General features: G+C 40.7%; 1 protein-coding gene across 1 annotated transcript in view; it reads left to right on the top strand.

The window, feature by feature from the left end:
- Window positions 1–23,424, top strand: part of LOC307178861 (uncharacterized protein) — a 389,700-nt gene that overhangs the window by 304 nt on the left and 365,972 nt on the right. The gene's annotated exons all lie outside the window — the stretch shown is intronic.

The following is a 23,424-nucleotide window of genomic DNA, read 5'->3' as shown; positions in this document are numbered from 1 at the left end:
CGGAATGTAGGCCCTCAGAAGGCGGGAGGCCCTGGGATATGCACATTCCATAGACAGAATGCAGTGCGTCTCAGAAGGTGAGAGCGGCCCCAGACTATGGCGTGGTTAGTTTTTAGGGGCTGAGTAATTTCATAGTCTAATGAGTGGGAGGATTATTCCAACTATTTCGAGGAGAGGCGGAGATTTCCAGGAATTGGGCAACTGCCCATTTCTGGGCCTTCTATAGTTGGCCTTAGAACTGTCATGGCGCCTGTGGGTGTGTCATTTAGCTAATGCATTACAGTGAGCCTATAACGAGGCTCAGAGTCTACTGGAAGTCGGGCCTTATCGGTTATAACCAGTTTTTGTCGTATTCTCAACAGCTGTGTCATTCTTCTAAAGGTTGCGCCCTGTCCCCTTCTGGCCTGTCTCAGAAAAGGTGTAACCGAGAGGGCAGAGAGAGAGGAGGGGTGGGGGAAGAAAGAAGCAGAAGTAATGGACATTGAGGGCAGTCTGGTTGGGCAGAAAGAGCAACAAGAGGGGAAGCGGTTGCAGAGCAGGACAGGTGTGAGGGAAGAAATAGAGAGGAGGGAAGAAACAGGAGAGTGGAGGGGAACAAGAAGAGAGACAGAGAAAGAAATAGGGAGACAGAGAAACAGAATGAAATGGAAATACCTAGTGGTGCAGGTAGAGCGGGGAAACTGGGTCCAGATGGGTGGTGAGTTGTTTGGATGTGGATGATTAAGTTGTGATAATACTGATTTGTGTCTTTAGAATCTAATACATTTAAAATTTGTTTAAATTGGGGTTTCCGTGGTGGTCCAGTGGTTAAGACTCCGTGCTTCCACTGCAGGGGACACAGGTTCGATCCCTGGCTGGGGAACTAAGATCCTGCATGTGGCATGGTGCGGCCAAAAAAAAAAAAAAAAAAAATTTTTTTTTTTTGTTTAAATTTTGCAGATGAGGATGGGAATTGCAAAGCTGCTGTCTGCAAGGCTTGTGCATTTTGGAATTATTTGTATGCGAAGATAACATTTGCCCACCATGTTCAGCCAGGGGGCAGTGACTTGATTCACTCAGTTGTGAGTCACCCCCTTCCCTTTTCCTGATGTGGAGCAGAGGAGTAGGGAGAGGACTAGTGGGGCAAGAAATGATTGAATCTGTCACCGCATGGTACCTTTGTAAAGGAACAGTTGGAAGTGTTGTGTTTTTTGTGATGGATTTACGTTTTTATCATTTCTTGACACAGCTTGGAATAAATTTTAGTATGTACAATTTGAACTTTCCTGTAAATAATTCTTAACTTCTGGAATAAGCTTTGGTGACCTTCTGTAATCAACTCGTGTACTACTTTTCTAAATATGATATATTCTCAAGTTTTTTAAACTTTGACACCGGAATTTTTAGATTTATAAATAATTCACTGGCTTCCCTGGTGTCGCAGTTGTTAAGAATCCGCCTGCCAATGCAGGGGACATGGGTTCGATCCCCGGTCTGGGAAGATCCCACATGCCACGGAGCAACTAAGCCCTGTGCGCTACAACTACTAAGCCTGCGCTATAGAGCCCGCGAGCCACAACTACTGAAGCCAGCATGCCTAGAGCCTGTGCTCTGCAACGAGAGAAGCCACCACAATGAGAAGCCCTTGCTCGCCGCAACTAGAGAAAGCCCGTGTGCAGCAACAAAGACCCAACACAGCCAAAAATAAATAAATAAAATATTTTTTTAAATTTCACAAAATATTTCTTTTTAAAATGTTTCAGGCTTATTCGAGGCCTGCCTGCTTTCTCCTCATTAATATTATATATTAGTTAAAGCCTGCCTGCTTTCTCCTAATTAATTATATATAGGAAGTGTTCTTTGGTAACTAGTAAATAATTTGACTATTTTGATAAGGACTTGGAAAGATGTCAGTGATCTTCTCTATTAACAGTTAAAACTTAGTTTAACCAGTTAGCTTAATAATAATACATTGCCTTCCCTTTTATGTGATCTGTGAAAATCGTGAGCTGTGAGGTGACATGAAGATGTTTCCCTCAGGTCCCTCTTTTTTTTTTTGCGGTACGTGCGCCTCTCACTGTTGTGGCCTCTCCCGTTGCAGAGCACAGGCTCCGGACGCGCAGGCTCAGCGGCCATGGCTCACGGGCCCAGCCGCTCCACGGCTTGTGGGATCTTCCCGGACCGGGGCACGAACCCGCGTTCCCTACATCGGCAGGCAGACTCTCAACCACTGCGCCACCAGGGAAGCCCCCTCAGGTCCTTCTTAATTGTCACTGCAGTTGATGAAGGATGGGCTGGATTGACTTGGAATCTTCCAACAGAGCCCCTGTGTTCATGATGAAGAAGTTTGCTCAGAGCTTATTTCTAAGTTGACCCCTTGCTATGTTTTCCACAGCTATGTTTTTGCAATTCTGTATTTTTAAAGTATTTTACTGTGATTTTTCTGGAAAAGAAGAATTAAATTCTTGGTATCAGTGTGATCAGACCTTGAAAGAAGTTTCCTTTGCTCAGGAACATGAAAGATGGTCCCAGTGTTTTAAATGAGACAGGCGTTAGCAGAAATAGTCTGATAATCCCAGCATCCCTGGCGTATCTGATTCTGATGTTTCCTCTGCCTCTTCCAACTGTAATTGCTGCCTTTGATGTGCCTTGTAATTTTTCTCGTGGTAGACATGATGCACTGGGTAAAAGCAGTTGCTGTAAATAGGCCTTTAGTAATGTGATGGTGGGGTGTGGGGGGACGGGAAGCGTTCAGAGTTCAATGAGTGGGTCTCAGTCTTTTAGTGAGCCTATAACTCTGCACTGTGAACTGCATATATAATTCTCATTCTCCCTTTTGTGGGACAGGATGACTAGTATGGTCTGCAGTTGGGTGTTTCCCTCGCAGCAAGTCAGTTAGGTTCAAAACCTCAGTAGGTAAGGCTATGGTTAAATAGTCTTACCTGTGGGCAGGCCTTTTTAAAAAGAACAGTATGCTCAGGTGTATTTCAAAATAGTTCCTTTTTCTCTGTCCCCGCTGGAAGCTCCAGAGTCTTTTTCTCCAGTATTTACTGTGAGAACTTGGTTGAGCTCCTGCAGGTGAAACAGTTGCATGGAGAGGCCCACCTATGACTGGGTCCCTTGGAGTTTTTACTTCTTGGACTTGTCTGCTCGGAGCCTCCAGCAATTTGTTAATTTCAGTTCAGGGTTTTTTTCTTGTTTTACTCTGGGACCAGGTTCTGGTGGAGTTTCAACTCATGAGTTTCCACTGCGGTAAATTGTGATTCTTTTTGTCTGCCTCTCTGTCTCTCCAATTATGGGTTCAACTGAAAATTGTTGTTGGCTCTGTGACCTTACTTTTCTTAAAGTTGTTGATTTTTTGGTTCGTTCAGCCTTGTGGTTAGAACATAGTTGCAACTTCCAGTCTCCTTTCAAGCAGATTCAAGACACATGGGAAAATTTTACTTTTTTTATATATCTAGGATGTTTAATAGATTACTTTGTATTTTGTCTTTAGTATGGGATATTTAGTATTTCAAGAGGTAAAAATAGGGGCTTCCCTGGTGGCACAGTGATTGAGAGTCCGTCTGCCGATGCAGGGGACACGGGTTCGTGCCCTGGTCTGGGAAGATCCCACATGCCGCGGAGCCTGCGCGTCTGAAGTCTGTGCTCCGCAACAGTGAGAGGCCCGCATACCTCAAAAAAAAAAAAAAAAAAGGTAAAGATGATAATGTGGTTTATCCTTGTTATAAAGGACTGAGGTTTCTCCATTAAAAATTTATATGTGCTTTCATATAAATTTTTCAGCCTATGTGAATTATATGTTCTATTTAAAATATTTTAAATAATATTTCATTTTACCAGACTTAAGGTTTTATTCATTAAGTATTTTCATGGACCTATTCTGAGCAGAAACTGTTACTAGTGCTGGTTAAAATACAGTTTGAAGACAAATTGACATGTCTTCATGGAGTTGCCAGGGAGTTTTTTATTTAAATAATATTTTTTTATTTGTAAAATTTCCATTTTGTCCTTCTTATAAAATTTTGTATTTCTTTAAAATTTCTACCTTTTTAATTTTTGTCACGTATGTTTTTTGCCACATAGAGCATGGTTTTATAATAGCTGCTTTTAAAATCTTTATCTGATAACTTTATCATCTGAGTCATCCCAGAATCACTGTCTCTCAGTTGCCTTTTCCCTTGAGAATGACTCCTATATTCCTCAGTTTTGGTATGTTAACTGTTGTTTTATTATTTCATGGATGTTGTGAGTTGTGTAGACTCTGGGCTTTGCTATAATCCTCTGAAGAATGTTGATGGTTTGTTTCTGTAGGAGATCGAGTTTATTTTGTTCAGACTGCCAGTTGTGTTTAACCTTTTGTTGCAGTGGCTCAAGTCTCAGTTGTTGTCTCAAAACCTTGGTCATGCTGATTTGGCCTGTCTCCTTTGAGGTTCAGGGATTAGGCTGAGGTTAGGCTGAGATTTTGCAAGTGGTTAAATGTCAGCTGAGTGCTCAGAGTTGTTGCTATGCTGATTTGGGTTTGTGCAAAGCACGTGTGGTTCACATGTTAGGCTGGGAGTATTATGGGCTTCTGCACAGAAATGCTGGTGCCTCTTTTCAAGCTTCCTCTCCTCTAGGATTTTCTTCCCATACTCTGGTCTAACCAACTGACTTTGTTCCGTCGTTCCCTGGCCAGAAATATCCAAATTTTCTGTCAGAGCTTTAGCCGCACGTGCTACGTGCCACTGTGCAAGTGGTGTCTACCCTTGGTGCAAAACCATGCGGCTGGGCTGCTTCTCCAGCTATTGGCTCATTCCCATCACCTCTCTGCTCTTGTTTACCTTCCAGAGTCCTCATAGTGTTTGTTTTCTTTTGTAATGTATCCAAATTTACTATTGTAATTAGTGAGGGGGATGGGTGCTAGGGGCTTTGATCTCATAGGCAGTATTTTATTAAATACATATTTCCCTTAACAGTGAGACATTAAAGGAGTTGCCACCCACATTTTGAAAAGTAGTATGTTTGTAGCATTTCTGAAGGTGTCTGATGAGTCCCTGAACGGTATAGGCTTCTGAACCAGTGTTGGATTCAGCACTAAACTGAACCCGCATGGTAATTAATTGGCACCAATTAGGTAAGCCTGCTTTATGGCTGCCCAGCTGCTTGGCAAGAAAATAAGATTGGGAAATCAACTTTCATCTTTGCTATTTAAAATCAGCCATATCCATTATTTTTGAATTTGAGCATCTGATCTCTCTTCTGAAAATAGAACGAACACATCTGTCTTAGTAAGCTGGCAGGTTTAAACAACAAAAAGGTTTCTGATAAACATTTAAAAACAAATTCTGTTGCTGCTACAGCTCTATCAGGTACTCACATGCAACTCACTTTTTTTTTTTTTTTTTTTTTTTTTTCCGGTACGCGGGCCTCTCACTCACTGCTGTGGCCTCTCCCGTTGCGGAGCACAGGCTCCGGACGCGCAGGCCCAGCGGCCATGGCCCACGGGCCCAGCCGCTCCGCGGCATGTGGGATCTTCCCGGACCAGGGCACGAACCCGTGTCCCCTGCATCGGCAGGCAGACTCTCAACCACTGCGCCACCAGGGAAGCCCGCAACTCACTTTTAAACTGGAAAATAATTTCACTCAAATTATACACACTTTTATGCTTTAGTAGCTTGTTGCTAAGAGGGGACGAAAGATAATAGTTATCTATTAGTTGAGTGCTTAATCTTTATGTGGTAACTGCCACGGTCAAATCCAAATTAATGATTAGATTTCCAAAGAAAATGTTTTTATTTTCTTGCTGGTGGCAGTCAGTCTGGCATCCTATATATGAACCCTGTTGTTAAACATTTTGAACCAGGAAAATATTTTAAAACACACAGCAGTAGAACTTACTATTGATTGAATTATTCATATATATTCCCAAGATGAAGATGGGGAGAAAATCATGGCATCAATAAATACAGGATACAGTTCTATTTTAGTCATCCTCTGAAGATCATCCTGCAAGTCTGTAACAATTCTCTTATTAATTCTCTCTTTATTTGTATGTTATATCCCTTGTGTTAGGTAAGTGGATGTGTAATTGATTTTAATTTAATGTTATAACACCACATTGACTTCTCTATTTTTCTAATTCTGAGAACTTTATCTTTGTTATAGTTTCTTGAAGCTCATGGTCTGAAATTGAATACATTGTGTATAAAAGTTTTTATAATTGTTAGAATCAAAATGGCGTTTGCCATTTTATTACCTAGAATATAATGATGAAATAGCGAAATTGTTTTTCCTATGAAAATGACACTATTTTCATAAAAGAAACTTCAAAAATAGATTTAATAGTTACATATAAAAGCAAATTGAGAGTAAAATGTTTCTAACTTTTGACCTTTTGACGAATTCTTTTCTTCCAAAAATATCGCTGTTGATTATTTCATAAAGAAATTAAATAGTATTAAGAGGAAAGTATTTTCATGTAGAAAAATAACTAGGTCTCTAGGCTCCTGTATGAGGTTGCTAGGGCTGCTGCAACAAAGTTCCACAAACTGAGTCTCTCAAACAACAGAAATGTATTGCATTACAGTTGAGGAGATGGGAAATCGGAGATGAGGGTGTCAGCCTGGTTGGTCGCTTCTGAGGTCTGCGAGGGACACTCTATGTTACTTGCCTCTCTCCTAGCTTCTGGTGGTTTCCTGACGGTCACTGTCATTCCTTGGCATAGTTGTTTTTCTGCCTAAGAAGATCTTCATCTTCACATGGCATTTTCCCTGTGTGTGTCTCTGTGTCCAAATTTCCTTTTCTTACAAGGATACCAGTCATATTGGATTAGCATACTCACTAATGACCTCATTTAAACTTGATCATCTCTGTGAAGACCTGTCTCCAATAAGGTCACATTCTGAGGTACTAGGAGTTTGGACTCCAGCATATCTTTTCTGAGGAGAAACAGTTCAACCCATAATAGCGTCCAGAATCGGGAAGTGATTGGAGCTGGAGATTTACTTATTAACCATTCCCTTGCTTTGGCATGTTTATGTAATTTCCAAGAATATAACAACCCACTTCTGTTTCTTCCTTTCTATTCAATTCCTGCCTGTTTTAGGGAGAAGAAATACACTGATGAAAATTTAATAAAGCAAATTATTTAATTCTGTAAGGGCTTATTTCAGTATAACAATAACTCACTCATTTTCTCTTTCATTCACATAAATATTTTTGAGTACTCTGGGAAAACAGACTTTCATTTTATTAGGAAGAATTCAGAGGATTCTGCCCTCTTGTGGGTTGAGTGTCTCTGGACTTGTGCAAATTAAGAAGTTGTCTAAGCATTAAAAAAAAAAGCAAGCTGGAATTTTCTAATTGTTGCACTTCTCCAAAAAAATGTCCCTTTCATTATTGTGATTAAATAAATAAATAAATGGGACAGGTGATAAGGACAAACTGTGCCCACTGGCCCTTCAGGTGACCTTTTCAGAATTCAGTTCCACCTGGTCTGTTCTGTAAACTCAGACCTTCTCAGAAATGTCTCCCCTCCAGGCCTCAAGGAGATGAGATGAGATGACAGACTAGACCAGAAATTCTTGGTCTGAGCAACAGTGACCCCTGAAAAGATTGGCCAAGTTGGGTGTGTGTCCGTGTGTGGCGGTTCTTGGAAAGAGTGTGCAGTTGTAATTAGAATTTTTTAAATGGGTCCCAGCCCTCCCAGGATGAAAAACAAAAGTGTTAGGATGGAGGCCGGAAGCTAGGCTCCGAGTCAGAGAGCCCATAGTCAGTCACCCTTCTCTGCATTAAGTGTAAACCTAAAGGGATTTTATGTCGGTCCTGGCACTCAGACCTCCAATGGCCTCCATTTGTCTTCAGGACAAAATCCCGACTCCTCCCTGTGGCTGCTCAGCCCTGTGTCATCAGGGCCCTGCCAGTATCCCCAGCCTCATCCTGGGAGCTTTTCTCATGGTTCACTGTGCCCCAGTCATACTCACCTGTTCTCTGTTTCCAAACACCAACACCTTTTCTGTGTCAGATCTTAGTTCCTGTTCTTACCTTTGGCCTTGAAGTCACCATGGCTCATGCCCCTTGTGCTCCTTCAGGTCTAGGCTCAGGGAGGTCTCCCCATCCCCTGCTGACAATCTCCGTCAGGTTACCCAGGTTTTACTGCCTCTGTATCAATTGTCATCAACAGAAACGCCCTTCTCCATTGATTATTTTGATTCTTTCCCGTTTTCCCTCCATTGAAGTGCACACAGCGTTCCTCTTTTTCCCAGGATGACTGCAGTACATCACTTTGAGAACGTGTTTAGATGCTAGGACTGTGGGTTGGGCTGAGTAATCCTCAGGGCAGACCAAGGGACTTGGACAAGTGATGATGATGGTTTGCATATTTGTTCTGGAAATTTGAACTTTTTAAAAAAAAATTATTTTCCATCATGGTTTATCATAGGATATTGAGTACAGTTCCCTGTGCTATACAGTAGGACCTTATTGTTTATCCATTCTATATATAAAAGCTTACCTCTGCTAACCCCAACCTCCCACTCCATCCCTCCGCTAATCCCCTCCACCTTGGCAACTGCAAGTCTGTTCTCTATGTCCATGAGTCTGCTTCTGTTTTTGTAGATAGGTTCATTTGGGTCATGTTTTAGATTCCACATATAAGTGATATCATATGGTATTTATCTTTGTCTTTCTGATTTACTTCACTTTGTATGATAATGTCTAGTTGCAACCATGTTGCTGCAGATGGCATTATTGTGTTCTTTTTTATGGCTGAGTAGTATTCCATTGTATATATGTACCACATCTTCTTTATCCATTCATCTGTCGGTGGACGTTTAGGTTGTTTCCATGTCTTGGCTATAGTGAATAGTGCTGCTGTGAACATAGAGGTGCACGTATCTTTTTGAATTATAGTTTTGTCTGGATATATGCCCAGGGTTGGGATTGCTGGATCATATGGTAATTCTTTTTGGAAATTTCAACTTTAATTATCCGCTGTGGCTGCTTATTACTCAAAATAAGAACAAAACGATTTAGAGAACCCTAGTAAGCACTTTAGACCGGTACCCGCAGGCAGTGTGCTGAGGTGTCCTCACGTGTCGTCCGCTGTGTCATTGATCCACTATAGTTCTCAGGCCTTCCAGGCTCTAAACATCCAGGGACCAGTTGCCACCTTGACAAGAGGTTTTTGCCTTCCAGCAGTTCATCTGTTCAGAGTCGGGGATACCGATTTCACTGTGTTAAAGGCAGGCAGAAAGTCAGGAACGTAAGGGGGCGTGAAGGAGGCCCCTCGTAGAGAGCTAGGGTATCTTGCAGTTAGCTGTGCGTGGGGAGATCAGGACACAGTGAGACCTGGGGACCCTCTCTCTTGGAGACTTCCTCACTGAACTCAGTAGCCTTTGTGACTGGACTCCATATCGTCCCCAGTTGCTGGCAAGTTTTCCCAGGAGGGCCAACTTCTTGATATTCATACAGAATACCTAGCGTCCTTTGGGTGGCAGCATTCCTGCTGTGATGTCTGTGCCCAGAAGCCTCTGTGCCTTTTAGCCCTATTTGCTCAGCCGTGCCCTTAGGAGAGGTAGTAAAATGGGGGAAGTGGAGGGGTCTGCAGGAGGGGTATGGCAGCAGGTGTGGTCAAACAGAAGAGCCCAGTGCATGCTGCGTGCTCCTGTTCTTTGTGGGATCAGTGGGTGTGCGGAATGTTGGGAAGGCATGTCTCAGTTCTGGCTGGAGCATCTGCAAGTGGGTTTATGGGTGGTTGTGGGCTGCATGGAATGGTTTGGGGTGCCCTGGTGTCAACTCAGGTTGCCTGGGACACGTGCTGAAACGGCTTTGCATGTACTAGTTTTAATTGGGTAAGTCATGATCACAGCTGAGGAGGAATGTAAGGCGTGGAAATAGGCAGAGGGAAATAAATATCGTGCAGTGATGGTAGAACCAAGGCCTGAGCTGAGCCCACAGGGAGCTGTGGGTGCAGGAGGATGGGTGCCTTAGTCCCGAGGTGCTGGATCTAGAGGGTGCCCCCCAGCATCCACTCCACACGCTGACTTTTGTTGGGATTTTTGGAGGGCAAGCGTCATCATCATGCAACCCATGGAGTAATATAGGGAAAGTCTCAGAAATCATTTTCTGGGTTACTTTTGGTATTTTTGAGTATTTTGGGTTGCAAGTGAAGAAACTTTTAGATGTACTTTGAAAGATACAAAAGAGAAGTTGGAGTGTTTCCTTGGAAGATGTATGTTCTCATTGAGGCATGTGCATCGTTGGAGACATCTTGCTTTTATTATTAGATTTGGAGATGACATTGTTTGGGCTAGGGGCACTGTGAATTAAAGTATTAGTGTCCTGGGACTTCCCTGGTTCCAAGGCACAGTGGTTCAGAATCCGCCTGCCAATGCAGGGGACACGGGTCGAGCCCTGGTCCAGGAAGATCCCACGTGCTGCAGAGCAACTAAGCCCGTGCGCCACAACTACTGCGCCTGAGTGCCACAACTACTGAAGCCCGCGCACCTAGAGCCCGTGCTCCACAACAAGAGAAGCCACCGCAATGAGAAGCCTGTGCATCGCAGTAAAGAGTAGCCCCCGGGGCTTCCCTGGTGGCGCAGTGGTTGAGAATCTGCCTGCCGATGCAGGGGGACACGGGTTCGTGCCCCGGTCCAGGAAGATCCCACCTGCCGCGGAGCGGCTGGGCCCGTGAGCCATGGCCGCTGAGCCTGCGCGTCCGGAGCCTGTGCTCCGCAACGGGAAAGGCCACAACAGTGAGAGGCCCGTCTACCACAAAAAACAAACAAACAAAAAACCCCGCTCTCTGCAACTAGAGAAAGCCTGCGGGCAGCAACGAAGACCCAACACAGCCAAAAATAAATTAATTAATTAAAAAAAATAATGCTTTATATTAAAATATAGTGTCTTGGGTCTAGAGGGTCCTTAGGTGTCTTCATATATATTATTCCAGCATGAATGCACGAGTTATTAGAGGTTGGAATGTTTTCTGGTATTTTATAGCAGGATAGGAGGGGGATATTATCAGGTACATGGAGAGTGTGTTGGACCTCATGAGAATTTTGAGTCCAGAAGGGAAATTATGAGTACTAAGCTTCAAATGGCAGGAGGTTTTCGTTAGGGAGGTCTTGTTATGTATGGGTCTATGGGCACAACTTAACAGGAGACAAAGTCCTGTGATGTAGGGAAAGATTTTTACAAGAATCAGAGGGCAGGAACACCACAGTGATGTGCAGTCCAGAGGCTCATCCTTGGGAAGCTGTATGAGACTTTCTTGTTGCCAGGCCAGTGCTGGTTACTCTATTATCCTCTCCCTTTCTGTCCCAAAACATGCAGACACACACGCACGCACGCACAATACAGAGAACAGGGAACCCTTGTGCACTGATGGTGGGAATGTAAATGGTACGACTATCATGGAAAACAATGTGGAGGTTCCTCAGTAAATTAAAAAAAGAACAGGCACACAATCTATCAGAGACTGTTCCGGCTCGATAGCTAATTAAACAAAACTGCTATTCTGAGGGAAATACCTGCACTCCTGTGGGCAGTACTGCATCATTCGCCACAGCCAGGGTGTGGAAAGAACCGAAATGTCTGTTGACGAAAGAATGGATAAGGAAAGTGTGTGTGTGTGTGTGTGTGTATACGCACAAATGTTATTCAGCCATAAAAATGAAGGATTTTGCCATTTATTACAAAATAAATGAACCTAGAGAACACGCTAGTGAAATAAGCCTCACAGAGAAAGATATTCTTTGTGGAAACTAGAATTGTCAAGCTCGTAGAAACAGAATAGCAAGGTGGTTTTGTTACCAGGAGCTGGGTGGTGGGGAAAATGGGGAGATGTTGGTCGTAGGGTACAAACTTGTAGGTATAAAATGAATAAGTTCTGGGGATCTAATATACATCACGCTGACTATAGTTATCCATACTGTGTTTCTATATACTTGAAATTTGCTGAGGGAGTATCACTTAAGTGTTCTCACTACGCAGACACAAAACGGTAATTGTGAGTTGATGGAAGTGTGAATTACTTGATTGTGATAATTATTTCACAGTGTATACATCTGTCAAATAATCACATTGTACACCTTATATGTGCACCATTTTTATTCGTCAGTTACACCTCGATTAAGCTGGAAAAGGAAAAGAAGGTGTGTTGGGCTTTCCTCTGAGTGGTGCTCAACCCAGGCTTCCCATTAGATCAGTGAGGCATTTTGCATATACATGTTTTGTGCCCCCGACCAAAGATTCCCCTTTAAATAGCTGCGGTGAGGCCCAGCCTCAGTAATATTTAAGGTGCCCCAGATGGCTCTAATCTGGATCCCTCACTGAGCATCGTGACTCTGGGTCCCCCCGTTCCTGAGGGCTGAGATCTGGGCTGAGGGTGAGGGCTCTGCTCTGCGTGGGGATGGATCAGGGCTGGTCTGTGACCTGCAGGGGATCGTCGGGTCCCGCTGAGGTGCCCGCTGCTGCTGGGTACGTGAGGGCCTCACCAGGAGGGGAGCCTGATCTGAAGAAAGGGTGGGGAAACTCCTGTGTAGGTCTCTGTGTGGGAGTTACTGTCCTGAGCCCCTCCTGGGACAGTGGGCAGCAGAGGACCGTCTGTTCCACATGCTGAGGGCTTCCCTGTGTGTGTGGTGGTGACTCAAGAAGGGGGTGTGTTGATTCCAAGCATTAAACAGCCTGTTTTCAACTTTCAAGGTCAACCTCTAAAGACTCAACGTTGTCTGAGGAAGAAGCCCGGAAGAGGAGGGAGAGGAAAGAAAAGGAGTCAGAAATGGCTCTTTCTCAGGTAAAGTCGTATTCTCAGTTGTTTCTTCTGTCTGTCCTTCCTGAAATGCCCTTCTTTGGACTCGCTAATCTCTGACTCTGAAGTATCCTGCCTGACACCTGTACGTTCATACTCACCCGGGTCTTTCCCTCAGGGCCTGTCATCTCCACTTAGATCCTATCTCCCCATGACTCAGTGACCTGGAACTTGTGAGGAGTCCCCACTAGGCAGGGATTCACATCCATGGATTGGAGACATGGTGTCAGTGCTACTGGGCAGCAAGGATTTCTTAGGGCGCCATCAGGATGCACTGTCTGCTCTCTGTAAACCGGGATAAAGAAGCTGCACATGGAAGTGATGGGATTAATATGCACAATACCTGGTAAGTGCTAGAAAAGAGACCAGTAAGTAGAAATTTGCTCTGACTTTTTCTAATGCAGTTGAATTTAAATGAGTGAGTCACTGACTTCAAAATCTTCATGATTGAGAATGGAATGGAAAGTTCAGGAACATCAGTGATAGAGGGTGTTTTATTCCATCACTGATTTTAGAAATTCTTTAAATCACTTGCATCACCTCCGTTCTTTAGAGGTTTTCTTTTCACTGTGTTGATTGCCTCCTCTGACACAAAGAAGTTTCTGCGTTTGATGCAGGTAAGGTTCCAGTTTCATTCTTTTGCTGGTAGATACCTGGTTTCCCAGCACCATTTGTTAGACTGTCCTTTCCCCTTATTGTAGTCTTGGTACCCTTGTCAATACATTTTAAGGGACTTCCCTGGTGGCACAGTGGTTAAGAATCCACCTGCCAATACAGGGGACACAGGTTCGAGCCCTGGTCCAGGAAGATCCCACATGCTGCGGAGCAACTAAGCCTGTGCGCCACAATTAATGGGCCTGCACTCTAGAGCCTGCAAGCCACAGTTGCTGAGCCTGTGTGCCACAATTACTGGGCCTGTGTGCCTAGAGCCCGTGCTCCGCAACAAGAGAAGCCACCACAATGAGAAGCTCGTGCACCGCAACGAAGAGTAGCCCCTGCTTCCCACACCTAGAGAAAGCCCGTGTGCAACAAAGACCCAACACAGCCAAAAATAAATAAATTATATATATATATATATATATATTTAAATACACTTTACATATATTCCAAGAATTATTTCTGAGTTAATCTGTTCCATTGGTTTTAAGTATCTGTGTTTATGCCAATACCACACCATCTTTTTTTTTTTTTTTTTGGTCAAGCCTCGCTGCTTGTAGGATCTTAGTTCCCCGACCAGGGATGGAACCCAGGCCCTCCGCAGTGAGAGTGAGTCCTAACCACTGAACCGCCAGATGAGTCCCAATACCACACCATTCTTGATTACTTTGTTTGTACTATGTTTTGAAATCTAAAGAAGGGTGGCCTCCATCTTCTTTTTCAAGAATATTTTGGCTATTTGGGGGTCCCTTGAGATTCCCTATCAGTTTTACCATGTTTTCTTCTATCTCTGCAAAAATTGCCATTGGAATTTTGATAGGGATTCCACTGAATCTATAAAACATTTAGGATTTTCTGGGTATTTTAAGTCTTCCAGTCCATGAGTATAGGATGTCTATTTATTTGTATCATCTTAGATTTCTTTTAGCAACATTTAGTAGTTTTCAGTGTGCAAGTCTTTTACCTCCTTGGCTAATCTGTTCCTAAGTATTTAATTCTTTTTGATGCTATAGAAATAGGATTGTTTTCTAATTTTCATTTGACTTTGTGCATTGTGTATAGAAGTACAACTGATTTTTGCATGTTGTCATATGCTGCAACTTTTCTAAAATTGTTTTTTGATATAGCAGTTTTCTTGTGGAATCTTTACAGTTTTACAGTTTTATAAACCATCATCTACTAAAAAAGATAATTTTACTTTTTTGATTTTTTTTTTCTTTTTTTTTTGGTCTAATTACTCTGGCTAAGGCTTTCAGTACTTTTTTGGACAGTAGCGCAGAGAGTGCATCCTTGACTCCTTCCTGATCTGAGAGGGAAAGCTTTCACTCTTTCACCATTGAGCATGTGTTGATCACTGTGTTCTTTTCATATATGGCATTTCTTATGTTGAGATAGTTTACTATTCCTAGTTTGTTGAGGTTTTTATCCTGAAAGGTTGTTGAATTTTGTCAAATGCTTTTTTCTGCAGTTGAGATGATCATGGGTTGATTTATTCTGTTAATGTGGTGCACTGCATTAATTGATTTCTGTATGTTGAATCATCCTTGCCTTATAAATTCCACTTGGTCATGATGTAAAATTGTTTTAATTTGCTGTGAATTTGGTTTGCTAGTATTTTGTTAATGATATTCTTATCAGTGTTCATCGGGGATATTAGTTTGTAGTTTTCCTTCCTTCTTGTGTTTTTCTCTGAGTTTGGTATCAGAATCATGCCAGCTCCATAGAACAAGTTTGCCAGTGTTCCTTCTTCAACTCTTCAGAAGATCTTTATTAGGATATGAGGTAATTCTTCCGTAAATATTTGGTAAAATTCTGCAGTTAAGCCATCTGATCCTAGGTTTTTCTTTGAAGTTTTTGATTACTGCTTGAATCTCTTCAGTTATATTTCTGTTCAGACTTTTTCTCAGTGATTAGGGCTTAGTAGGTTATATGTTTCTGAGAATTTTCCTCTACTATATTATGTAATTTTTTGGCCTATTATTGTATATCGTACTCACTTATAATCCTGTAAAAAATTTCTGTGACATCAGTTGCAATCTCTCCCCTCTTATATCTGTTTTTAGTTATTTGAATCTTGTTTTTTTTCACAGTGTAGCTAAAAGTTTGTAAATTTTGTCAAAACACCAACTCTTGGTTTGTTAGTTTATATATTTCTATTTTCTATTTCATTTATCTGTGGTCTCATCTTTCTGATTTACCTCTTCTTCTAAATTTGGGTTTAGTTTTTTTCTTCTTTTTCTGTTTCCTTTAGGTGTAAAAATAGATTTCTGATTTGAGATCTTTTCTTTATTATAAGCATTTTTCAGTGTAGCTTTCACTGTATCTTATAAATTTTGGTATGTTTTATTTTTATTTTCTTCCAGATATTTTAAAAATTCCTTTGTGATTTCTTCTTTGGCCCATTGGTTTTTGGCTTTTTTCCCCACATTTTTGGTGGTTTTTTTCCCCCGTCTGCTTATTTGTATTTTCATTTAATTGTGGTTAGATAAGATACTTTTATGACCTCAGTCTTCTTAAATTTAAGATTTAGTTTGTGCCCCAACATGTGGTCTGTTATGGAGAATGTCCCATGGATAGTTGGGAAGAATGTCTTTTCTGCTGTTGTTGGGTGGTTGTGATGTGTACGTGTCTGTTACGTCCAGTCAGTCTGTAGTGTTATTGATGTCCTCTGTTTCCTTATTGATCTTCTGTATGGTTCCGTCCATAAATAAAACTGGGGTCTTATAATGTCATACTATTACTGTGCTGCTGTCCATTTCTCTCTTCATTTCTGTTAATTTTTACTTCACGTCTTTGGGAGCTCTGTTAGATGTGTGTGCGTGTGTGTGTGTGTGTGTGTGTGTGTATTTATAATTGTTGAATCTTCTTATTGAATCGACCATTTTTAATTATATAATATCCTTTGTCCCTTGTGTCAGTTTTTGTTTTTAGTTTGTCTCACATTATGTAGCCACCTTTACTCTCTGTAGGATAGAATATCTTCTTCCATCCTTTTAGCCTATACGTGTCCTTAGATTTGTGAATTGTAGCAGTTCCAATTCTTTGACGCTTTTTAGCTTCAATTCCAGATCCCAGCCACCTGAGTTCAGCTGTTTGCTGTGTCATTTCTTATCTGTTGACCTGAGTCGAGTTTCTCAGAGTGTCTCTGACCGTTTCCTCCTCTGTACGATGGGAACACATCTTTCTCTAATGAGCTATTCTGTTGATAACAAGTTAATACATGTGACATTTAGAGTACTGCTTATCATATAGGAAGTACTCAGACCCTTTTAGTCATTGCGATTGTTATTGATAATTTAAGATTCTGACCTTTCTTTAAATCCACTCTGGACTTTGTCATCTCTGAAAACACCACTCATAATGTAGCTCATCTAGGTATTGAATATCTCAGTGTGTAGAACATAATATCTGTATAGACAGTCTGGTGTTCAGTTTTATTTGTGTGTATTCCATGTAGTGTCGACAAACATGAAAAAATCCACATTGTTTGGAAGATATCGTACTCTCTTACATAAAACATAAGATGTTAAAATTAGAGACACATAATTTGCTCCAAATACCTTTACATAGCTTTGCCATTTACATATTTCAACCAGATTGATTGTTACACCTGTCTCCCCTTCTCACGTTGTGTAAAAATAAGGACTCTCCTCATGGCCCCTTGGTGAAATGTGTTTCATTTCAGACACCGTTGACCTTCAAGGATGTGGCCGTAGGATTCACTCAGGAGTGGGAACGCCTGGACCTTGCTCAGAGGGCCTTGTATAGGGACGTGATGGAGGAGACCTCCAGGAACCTGCTCTCTGTGGGTGAGGATAACTTCCCTCCCTCTAGAAGTTGGGATCCGCTCTTGGCTATCTTTGCATTTTTCCTGTGTGCCTCTTGGGAGCCCCTGTTTTGCTTGACTGATCTGAAATCCCTGTTGACTTGGACATGAAATGCTTCAGGATGTGCAGTGTCAGTAGTTTAAACTGTCCTTTTCTTCAGGTGATCTGCCCATTTCATGATACGTCGAGGGTTGTTCCAGAGCTTGAGTATTTATAAAGCACAATGGGAAACTTTTAAAATACCCAATTTCCTGTGTTTTCTACCCCTGTGCTTTAGATTCAGTAGTTCTAGGAAGAGAGCTAGGTGTCTGCGTATTACACTGTTCCCTCTGCGTTCAAAAGGAGGCGGTGGATGAATTTGTGAAATGTTTTTGCAGACCCACCTGTAATGTCTTTACTATCCAGCTGAACAAAGAGCTGGGATTCTGGAAGAGCCACAGCACTTCACATTTCTTATTTCTAATAAGCAGGAATTTCTTTTTCTGATCTGAGTATTATCTCCATCTTGAAGCAAGAGAATGAGCCCTGGACTGTCAAGAGTGACATGAAAGTATCAGTAAACCTAACGAGTGGGAAAGTAGCAAAAGTGTGAACACAGGTCAGATGTCAGCAGGGCATTGGGAAACTCTCCCGTTGTTGGGAGAGTTCTCTGGGAAAACAAAAGTTTATTTCTTGTGAACTTTCAGAGGAAATTTTTCTCTGCAACTTATCACTCTGTGCTTCAACGTGTGAAATTTACCCCTTCACCTTCCAGTGGTGCTGCAGCTGCAACGAAGATAAAGTCAGTCTTTATATCTTGATCCACAGCACTTTGTTATATGCCTTCTGTGAACTCGGTCTTTCTTGACTTTAAGAAGCATGAGGCGGGCTGTTTTAAAGGGGTCTCTTGCCCCTTCATCTCTCCTTCGGGTCTTGATTCCACTGGATGCTCAGTTCTTAGTCCGTAGAGATAAGAGTTGATGCCTCCAGAGTCCAAGCCTTGAACCTATGTCAGTTTAATCCCAATTTGATGTTCTGAGAAGATGTAATCAACAGATAGTAACAGATAGTGAACACTGGCTGTACATTAATTCCGTCTGGACCTCATAACCTACATGGAGCTGTCTGAAGCCCTGTCTGCTTAGTTAGATTTCCCAGCCATTTCTTCCATCCTGCTTTTGCCGCATACTTCAGTGATGCGAGTGGCGGCCAGGTTGACTGAACCTTACGTAATTGTTACTTAGGAAAACGGTAAGGACCATGGACAGACGTCCTCTCTTTGATCCCCAGTCCTAAAAGAGGAGCATATGTGAACCTTTTCAGGCTCTTAGCTTGGCGTCTGTGGGTAGAGAACATGGTCCCATCTCAAGATCCTATCATATCTGACCCCCGTATCTTATAGTTTTTTCTCTATTGGAGTGCTCTTCCTAGTTGGGTAATGTAGACACTTCCTGATTTCATATGTTCTTTAAGTTTGCTTGATTTGACTCTAAAACTTGCTTCTGAAACAGATATTCCTAGGGTCTGAAATTTTGTCCAGTTTTTTTACTGTGATAATCCACTTTTAGTTAGTGGACAACTTCTGGTGGACTCTGTGGAGTGGGTTTATTGGCAACAGAAAGTTTTTATGGAGAGTACTTTCCCTCATATGTTGCAGTATTCTCTAGCTGCATACAAAACCACCACTTGAAGCTGCTTACTGGAGTGGACAGCATGTTCTACAATGTGAGGTAGAAAGTATCATGAGCGCCTAACTGATAAGTCTTTCCAGGTTTTTATTCTGGTTGAGGAGTGTCACAGAAGCATGTCTCAAGGGCACTGTGACAATGTTGCTTGCACATACTAATGACCATCCTTTATGAACTTCAGTAAATGGTATAGGAGTTTCTCCTACGAATAACATTGCCCAGGTTCTCGTCCTCATATCTGTGAGGCTGTTGACTAAACTGTTGTTCACGCTACATATTTTGTCACCTGTGTGTGCCTTTATTCATTCTACCTCAACACCTAATTTTGAAGCATGTTAATAAAAGCTTATGAACTGGTGTGATACCTTCAATGATAAGCTATAGTTCGTTTTGTTTAAGGCACTGCTACTTTCATTTTGTACATTTCTGTGCATTATGTATGGTCTTGATTTTTGTTTATTTAGTCATCAGCTCTGTATTTTTTATGATATTAGTGTTGAAGATTGAATTGGGGAAAGGCCCCCTGCCGTGGTGGAACTGGTGATCAGACCCTTTTAGAGGTCTTTATGTATTCTCAATTTTTACCTATACTCAGTTATATCATTTGCAAATATTTTCTCCCATTTCATAGTGTCTTTTCACTTGATTGAGTGTGCTTTGATGAACAAGTTTAGGATTTTGATGTAGTCCAGTTTATCTGTTTTTACTTTGTGGCCTGTGCTCTTGGTGTTATGTCCAATTAATCATTGCTGAATCCAGTGTCAACAAGTTTTTCCCTGTATTTACTTCTAGGACTTTTACACGTTCAGGTCCTATGTTAGGTCTTTGATCCATTAGTTTTTGTATATTGTGTAAGATCATGGTCCTACTGCATTCTTTGCATATGGATATTTAGTTTCCTCAACATCTTTTTTTTTTAATTCACTCTACAAATTATTTATTTGTTCATTTGCTTGTTTATTCTATTGAATTATACTTAATTTACAATAGTGTTAGTTTCAGGCATACAGCAGAGTGACTCAGTTTTATATTTATATATATACAGATACATACATATACACACACACTTTTTCAGGTTATTTTCCATTATAGGTTTTTATGAGATATTGAATATACTTCCCTGTGCTATATGGTAAATCTTTGTTTTTTATCTATTTTATATATTGTAGTATATATATGTTGAACTATCCTTGTGTATCTGTTAATCTCATACTCCTAATTTATCCTTCCCCCTCTTTCCTGTTTGGTATCCGTAAGTTTGTTTTCTATATCTGTGAGTCTGTTTGTTTTGTAAATAAGTTCATTTGTATCATTTTTTAGATTCACATATAAGTAATATAATGTTTGTCTTTCTTTGTCTGACTTCATTTAGTATGATAATCCCTAGGTCCATCCATGTTTCTGCAAATGGCAATATTTCATTCTTTTTTATGGCTGAGTAATATTCCACCATATCCATTCATCTGTCAGCGGACATGTACATTGCTTCCATGTCTTGGCTGTTGTAAATATCGCTGCTATGAACATTGGCATGCATGTATCCTTTTTGAATTAGAGTTTTCATCTTTTCCAGATATATTCCCAGGGGTGGGATTTCAGGATCATGTGGTAACTCTATTTTTAGTTTTTTAAGGAACCTCCATACTGTTTTCCATAGTAGCTGCATTAACTTACATTCCCATCAACAGTGTAGGAGCACTCCCTTTTCTCCACACCCTCTCCAGCATTTGTTACTTGTAGACTTTTTAATGATGGTCATTATGACCAGTGTGAGGTGGTACCTCATTGTAGGTTTGATTTGCATTTCTCTAGTAATTAGTGATTCTGAGCATCTTTTCATGTGTGTATTGGCCATTTGTATGTCTTCAGAGAAATGTCTATTTAGGTCTTCTACCCAACTTTATTTATTTATTTTTTTTTCTGTGGTATGCGGGCCTCTCACTGTTGTGGCCTCTCCTGTTGCGGAGCACAGGCTCCGGATGCGCAGGCTCAGCGGCCATGGCTCACGGGCCCAGCCGCTCCGCGGCATGTGGGATCTTCCCGGACTGGGGCACGAACCCGCGTCCCCTGCATCGGCAGGCGGACTCTCAACCACTGTGCCACCAGGGAAGCCCCTCTTGTTTTGTTTTTTTTTAATTACAGATTCTATTTCATTTCTAGTGATCAGTCTGTTCAAATTATGTTTCTTCTTTATTCAATTTTGGGAGGCTGTATGTTTCTAGAAATTTGTATGTTTTTCCTAGGTTGTTGATTTTGTTGGCATATAACTTCATAGAATTGTCTTATGAATTTTTGTATTTCTGTGGAATCAGGTGTTATTTCTCTTTCATTTCTTCTTTTGTTTGTTTGGGTCCTCTCGTTATTGATGAGGCTGGTCAGAAGTTTGTCAATTTTTATCTATTCAAAAAAACAGCAATTGTTTTTATTAATTTTTCTCTATTTTGTTATCACTGTGTTTTATTTCCTTTCTGATCTTTATTATTTTCTTCCTTCTGCTGACTAGGTTTTGTTCTTCTTTTTCTAATTCTTCTAGGTGATAGTTTAGGTTGTTTGAGATTTTTCTTCTTTTTTGAATTAGGCCTCTATCACTGAAATTCCCTCTTAGGATTGTTTTTGCTGCATTCCATAGATTTCTTTTTTTATGGTTGTGTTTTCATTGTCATTTGTCTCAACATATTTTCTGATTTCCTCTTTGCTTTAATCATTGATGCATTGGTTTTTTAGTAGCATGTTGTTTAGTCTGCATGTAATCATTTTCTTATTTCTCTTTGTGATTAATTTCTAGTTTCATGCTGTTGTGGTCAGAAAAGATGCTTGAAATAATTTCTATCCATTTAAGTTTGTTGAGATTTATTTTTGTCCTTGTATGTGTTGTATTGTAGAGAATATTCCATCTGCGCTTGAAAAAGAATGTGTATTCTGGGTGTTTTGGATGTAATATCCTGTAGATATCAATTAAGCCTAACTGTTCTATTGTGTCATTTAGGATCTCTGTTGCCTTATTGTTTTTCTGTCTGGAAGATCTGTCCATTAATATTAGTGGGGTATTAAAGCATCTTATTATTATTGTATTCCCTTCGATTCCTCCCTTTATACCTGTATTTGTTTTATGTATTTAGGTGCTCCTATATTGGGTGCGTATACGTTAATAAGTGTAATGTCCTCTTCTTGTAGTGATCCTTTTATCATGGTATAGTGTCCTTGTCTTTTTTTATGGCCTTTGTTTTAAAGTTTATTTTGTCTGATATGAGTATTGCTACCCCCACTTTCTTGTCATTTCCATTTGTGTGAACTATCTTTTTCCATCCCCTCACTTTCAATCTGTATGTGTTATTTGCCCTAAAGTGGGTCTCTTATAGGCAGCATATTGTAGGTTCTTGTTTTATTTTGTGATCTGCCACTATGTGTCTTTTGACTGGAGAATTTAGTCCATTGACATTTGAAGTCTTGATAAGTATGTACTTACTGCCACTTTAAACCTTGTTTTCCAGTTGACATTGTATTTCTTCCGTGTTCCTTTTGTCTTTTTGGTTTTACTTTTGTGGTTTGATAGTTTTCTTTTGCATTATGCTTGAGTTCCTTTCTTTTTGGTTTCTGTGACTCTTTTGTATGTTTTTGATTTGTGGTTATCCTGGTTTTCAAGGATGTTAACCCTCACATTTTGTGATTTTGATGTCCTATTTTACATCCTCATGTTTATCCTTTTGCTGTTTGTTGTAGTTATAATTGCTTTCATAAAATTTTTTTGATTGTTTTTTAATCTGTGAATTGGCTCATTTATGTGATTTTCAATCCTTTTGTATATTTGCCTTTTGTATTGTGATTTTTCCCTTTCCTATAGATTCTTCTTTTCTATTTAGAGAAGATCTTTTCAATATTTCTGTTAGGGTGGGTTTAGGATTGCTGTATTTTTTTAGTTTTTGCTTGAAAAATTCTTTACCTCTTCTATTCTAAATGATAATCTTGCTGGGTAGAGTATTCTAGGTTGCAGGTTTGTCCTTTTCAGGACTTTGAATATATCTTGCCACTATCTTCTGGTCTGCAAGAGTTTCTGTAGAGAATTCAGCTGATAGCCTTATGGGGGTTCCCTTGTAACTGACTTTGTTTTTCTCTTGCTGCCTTTAGAATCCTCTCTTTAACTTTTGCCATTTTAATATGTCTTGGTGTAGATCTCTCAGCTCTTCTCATTGTGTGATTTCTGTTACACTGTCTTCCAGATCACTTATTTGTTCTTCTGCCTTATTTAGTCTCCTTATTCATTACCTTTAGTTCGGTTTTTATCTTGGCGATTGAGTTTTCTAGTTTTGTTTGGCTCCTCTTTATGTTTTCTAGTTCCTTGCTACAGTGATTTGCATTTCTATTTGATAGTCTTTCTTAATACCTTCAGCATTTTTATTACCTCCTTTGTGTACTTGGGGCTTATAGACTGAAGAGGTCTGTTTATTTTTTGTTGTTTCAGATTTATCTTCTTCTTTTAATTGGAAGTATTCCTCTGCTTTTT

Source organism: Stenella coeruleoalba (genome assembly GCF_951394435.1).
Source record: "Stenella coeruleoalba genome assembly, chromosome: 20".
In the NCBI taxonomy this organism is placed as follows: domain Eukaryota; kingdom Metazoa; phylum Chordata; class Mammalia; order Artiodactyla; family Delphinidae; genus Stenella; species Stenella coeruleoalba.
This window is presented reverse-complemented; position numbering and strand designations above follow the sequence as displayed.